This window comes from Cyanistes caeruleus, chromosome Z (assembly GCF_971803275.1).
Source record: "Cyanistes caeruleus chromosome Z, bCyaCae1.hap1.1, whole genome shotgun sequence".
NCBI classification, from domain to species: Eukaryota; Metazoa; Chordata; class Aves; order Passeriformes; family Paridae; genus Cyanistes; species Cyanistes caeruleus.
In genome coordinates this window covers 32,871,754-32,877,872 of record NC_141732.1, presented here as the reverse complement: position 1 = coordinate 32,877,872, position 6,119 = coordinate 32,871,754, and positions in this window count along the sequence as shown.

Here is a 6,119-nt window from a genome sequence, read left to right as displayed (position 1 = left end):
TCAGTTGTTCCCAGGAGGGAACTACAGCAAATACCATCATCATTAGGCTGCTGAGTTTGCTGTACATCTTACTCCTTTTATTATCTGTTCACCTGGAGCCTGATTTTAATCTTATTTTCAGTTGTGTGAGATGATAAATCTGTTACCTTTTTCAACCACATGTAACATAGAAGAAAAAACTAAGTTTCCTTTTTGAGGTGTGCTTTTATGTGTAACAGATGGGAATAAACAGCCAAAGAATAAGAAGCTCTACATGTCTTATTTCCAGAGTCCTTCTGGCCATTGTATTTGGCTAGGAATACAAATATAAGCTAAGATCTAAGTGGGATAAATAATCATCGAATAACAGTACTCTATAGATTATTTCTATTGATAACATTTTTCAGTCCCAGGTATGTTTTTAAATTTCACGTTGGACAAATCAACAGTCCTTTTGTGCAATTATTTTTGCAGCCGGTTAGGAAAGAATGTGTACTATCTGGAGAGTCCTGCAAATTGTGGTGACACAGTACAAGCCAGGTCATGCAGCCTCCTGGTTTGCATTAGTAAGAAAATCGCCAGAAGGTCAAGGGAGGTGATCATTCCTTCTATTCAGTACTGATAAGACACATCTGGGGAACTGTGTCCAGCTCTGTGCTGCCCAGTACAAACTCATGGAATTTCTGGAGAAAATTCCATGACAGGGACAGAAATATGATGAAGGAATTAGCACATTTCTTTCTTTGAAGAGAAATTGAATGACTTGGGACTGGTTCAGCCTGGAGAAGAGAAGACTTATATGGGATATTATCAATCTGATTAAATACCTAAAGGGAGAGTGAAAAAAAGACAAAACCTGGCTCTTTCCAGTGGTGGTGTGACAGTGGTCACAAAAGAAAAGACTCTGAAGTCCATCTGAATAATAGAAAAATAAAATAGTTTTATAAAAAGTTGTGAGAGTGGAACAGTTTGCCTACATAGACATTTTGGAATCTTCATCCTTGGAGAAATCAAAAGCCTGGCTGACAACAGACTTGGGCAATCTGCTTGCAGTTTTGAATGTCATGAACTACATTCAAAACTCTGAAAATTTCCTAGGGAAGAATATCCACTGATAAAATATTTGCATTACAGTGGCTGTTTATCTGCAGGATTTGTTTAATTTTCTTTTATTTACTTACAACATTTAATTATAATAACAGCATGAGGAACATCTAAAGGAGAAAATGAAACAAACCATAAAGAAATCAGGAAAGAGAGTCATTATGAAATACTATTTTTTTTCTTATGTATGATCTGTGACAGTGAAGTACTCAAATAATACATAACAAATACCCCAGGAGAGCGAATCTACAGATAATGGATTCTTTTTATTTTAGTTCTGATATTTTCATTAAAAAAGTCAGTGAGAGTCAAGTGAAATAGATGCCTCCTGTAAAAGTAACAAGTTCTAAAATGTGCCATGTAATTTTGAGAATGTCTGTGTAAGTGCCTGAATGATTGGAGTTGAGATGCTCCTGAAAAATACAACACGAGGGTATTATATCTTTAAAAATCACGCTACATTCTTGATTTTTATGATTTTTTTTCAGCAAAAGGAGGATCCACGGACTTAAGGATATTTTTCTGAGTTTTGAGCCAAAGAAATATTGCACATTTAAGTAATAATGAAATTAATTTTTTAACCTTTTAAAACTGACTCTTTCACACTGCTTTCACATTTAGACTGAGTAACAGTAAGCGTTTTCTCAGTCAAGCAGAAAACCTCTTAGATATGTTTTTATATTTGCTGCCTATGGACATTGCACTAATTGCTTAAAAAAATACTTATTGTCTTGCTTTCTTCTCTTGGATCAAATTCTTTCCTTGAATGGGTTCAGTACTACTGTCAGTGTTGAAGCCGTGCACCAGTCGAATCAGCAGGGTGTGAAGACATGGCAAACCTAGACCAAAATTTGTATTCAGTCTGTGTGCAGCTTTCCCATGTGTACAGTGAAAATGTTTCTCACTTTTCACATCACATCTATGGCATTTTTAAGTTACACATTTTAATTCTCAAGACTTCTTCTTCATGAGGTTTGGGAGATTTTTTCACAAAAATTTGCTCTAATGCCCATTTTAAATTGACATACAGTATGCTTGCTATATACTTTTTGCATTTGATTTGGACACCTTCTTTCTTTTCTTAGAGTGTCACAGTGAGAAAATCAGACCAAAAGGTCAAAAAGGCCAAAATACTTACACTGAAAAATTTTAGGTATGCAGGAAATTAAAAATGAGGACTAACTTTTCTGAGGGCATTTATAGGTGCCTAAATTAGTATTTACCCCATTTTTTTATGTCATTTTATGTCTGTACTGCTGCTCAGACCTCATTTTCACCAAGGACGAAGGGAGGTAGGAAGCAATTTGTACAGGTATAAATTATTATGATTACAAATACCCATGAAAGGGTATCAATCTGAGAAACCTGTGCTTTTGAAATCTCTATAAAGGGTAAAACTATTATGTCAGAGATAAGAATCACCCTGCCCCAAGGTTGTGGTCAAGTGCTAAATCTGTCCCAACACTTCATTGTAAATGTCAGATATCAAAAGGCTAAATATATGAACATGCTTTGACTTTGTTCTGTTTCACACCCTTTATGTAAAGTTTGTGGTGGCCTTTCTGAGCTTAGTTTCAGGCCTGCTTTAGAGGCACACATCACAACCATACGTGATTTGCTGGTCCTTTAAAGACAGAAGGTAGAAATAAACAACAGATACTACAGTAGGGTAGGAAGAGCGGGGGAAAATGATCCTTGCTTTTTAAAGAGACAGAGTTGACTGATCCCAAGGGTATGAAAAATCAGAATTACCCAACCATTTTTGAGCAACAATGAGAAGATACTGCTGGCAGCTGTAGCCTTGTAATGCATCTCCACATGCCAGCAGTGTGCACTCTTAAGCATATGTTATCTTGTTTGAAGAGATACTTAATGTTATCATCTTCAAAGTTGGAAGGGCTAATGAAAAGAATGAAAATGTCATGTATTTCATTTGATTTGTTATTGTTACCTCAAAATTGCTGAAATTTGCGTCCTTACAAAATAGCTACACCACCATACCCCAGAATTCTCCAGGAATGTAGAAATAATTTGACAAAATGTAGAAGCAATGATATTTTACACAGCAGAGCGCCCCCCACCCCAATTTCTTCCATTCTTCTGGTTTAGCTTGAGAGCTTTCAGTAGTTTATGATGAAAATGCAGGAAATAATTTTCATTTACATATCGTTTATCTCACTAGAATACATAGTCTAGTTTAAATTACTGTGATTACAGTGGTAAGTCTAATTTGTTTAAGTGTTGTTAGGAGAGTGATACTAGATACACTTGGTGAATAGCTGTTAATGTGTGCAGTGTGTAAATCACAGGTTATTATTTGGCTGCAAAGTCATTATCTCTTTTCAATGTGAATATAAAATAATCTAAATCAGGGAACTAGAATATTACATTTTGTGAAGGATTGGTGCTGTGTCCCTTGCACATCCAATTGGGAGTATACCAGGTAGCTTAACTATCAGGGAGATTCACTGAAGCTAAAAGGATTAGCACAGATAGAAGATTCAGTTTCAAAAATACTTTCATCCACACAGATTGATTAGGGTCATGGGATATTTCTACAGGATATGATTAATTCTACTGTATTTCTTTTAAGTAAAGATTATACTATATTCTCTAGCATATTCTTTCTGCTTACATATGGAAATGTATCTCAGTGACCCTCAGATTACTAGCAGACTCATTTGTCTCACAGCAAGAGATCGAAATTTATTAAGATGCAGTAGAGTGAAATATACGAACCCTTGGGAGAAATGGAATCACAATAAGTTTTACGGTCAGTCAAAATCTGTAGCTGACAGTGAAAAGGTGTTGTAAACTAAAGCTACCTCTACCTTTGAGTCCTACTCCATAGGGGCTACCTGAGATTGACCCAAGACTCTGCAAATTGCTTGAAATCAGTTTTGACCTTTATGCTTGCAGTGCAGTGCAATGTTTGCATCCTAAAGACTCCAAAGGAAAAACAGGGAAAAGTGAACAGTGACTGAGTTTTGAGCGCAAGACTGATTATTTTCGGAGTTAGCTGGACAACGTGTTAGAGTCCTTTAATATACTGTAGCATACATGAACCCACATCTTTTTGGTCCTCTGGAAAGCATATACCCACCCACATCTATCTAAATGCAAAACAAAACAAACAAAAAGCTCCTACCCCAAACGATCTTGAGTCTGCTTGGGAAAGCTAGAAACAAACCAGCTATTTCTAGTCATTAGTTTTTACACGTATGGGATGCCTAAATCTTTCGTGCTGGCCTTTTTACAGAGGATTGTTTTATTCAGTAAAACTTACTTTCTACTTGATGTGGCAACATATTTTTTTAAACTAGCTTTTAATACTTTTAACAGAAGCGGGCTACCACCTTCACTGGCACAGGTAAGATCAGTGCTGCCAGAGATAGTGCAGCAGGTTTGGTTAGCATATGACAAGGAGCTCGTTCACTGCAATCTTCCATGTCCCATGGCCCCAGTCAAACTGAGTTAAAGCTCTGTTGATTTTGTCAAAAGGCCACGTAACAATACAAAAACTTCTTCAGCACTGCAAGAGCTGTCCGTGTTGACTTCTCATTCATCTTGGAAGTCCCTCCACAGATCTACAGCTGGCATTAATCAACATACCTGCACTGACTAAAAAAGAAAGTTTAGTTATGCCAGTTAAAGTCACACTTCTAATGTTATTATTGTTTTATAGCAGCTGGCTTAGCACCAGCAATTTAGTTTTTATGATCAGGTGTTATCAACTTTTAATGATAAAATGCCTTAATCTTCAACTGAGGTTCAGAGATTGAAAAATAAATAGTAAAACAGGTTCCCCAACCATATTTCCTGAGTTTTAATATGCTTTTTCTTGATCAAAAATCTTTTTCAATAAGATAAAAAGCATTCTAGTTTAAAAAAACCCTATCATGCCATACACTTTAGGAAAAATGCTGGGCTTACAATCTACCTAGCCTCTAAATTCACTTGTGGGCCTCCTCTTTATTTCTGTACTAGAAAAATATGGTGTCCAGACAATGCCTTCATGTCCAATCGGTGGGGTTTGGATGTCATTCTTCAGTGTTAATTTGGATAGTTTTTCTGGAATGCTAGTTTGCTTCTTTAGAAATCCAGAAGTTTATTTAAGAATTTAGGTACTTTTAACCCTGTAATTAGTAGAAATACATGTCAGCAATAAAAATCTATGAAACATTTTATTTTCAAAGATTACTTGCACATACTGCTATTGTGTCTGCTGTCATTTCTAAAATAAACTTCATGTTTTATGCACTGTTTGAAAACAATAGAGAGTTTCTGTGATGACAGTACTGTATACACACAATTTAATTCCTTGGAAGGCTGTTCTTTGGAAATCAGTTTGGTGTAAACCTATCTCTGAAAAATGAGCAAAAGCAGAAATAAGCAGTCAGATCATATATTTATGATGAATATTTTCAATAGCTGGGTACTTGGGACAGTGTGTTTAAGAACTTAGATACTTTCTCTGTATCCAACATTAATGAAATATATTGTTTAATTAGTGTAAGCCATGTGCCATGCAATGGAAATGCAAATGGAAGGTAACATATGTAATGAACTAACACTGTGGGGTTTTTTCTCACCTTTCCTGCCCAAGTTTTCTTTCATATTTTCTCTCTCCATACAAATATAATAGAGTAATTAATCATATGACATTTTGCTTTTGACAGTTTTAGCCTCTTGAATACATTTATATCATCAGCCAGAATCTCCTTATGCCATATCCTTTGTCTTGCTATATCTTGCCCAGTGTGCCATCCACCATTCATTTCAAGCAGCATTCTATAACCACTCAAAAATTATTATCTCTCTGAGAGATCAATAAAATGAGGGTCTATTAATAACACACATTATAAGGGGCATGCCAACATGACTGTCATATTCTCTTGTGTGAGAGCTGTCTTAACATAGAAAAAGCTGTCAGAAACCCATTAGAAATAAATCATTCTGACACCATCATTCTGCTTTTTTAATAGCGGGGTGTCAGCGCCTCAATATTTTCCTGTGCTGATAGATGGGAGGGGTGG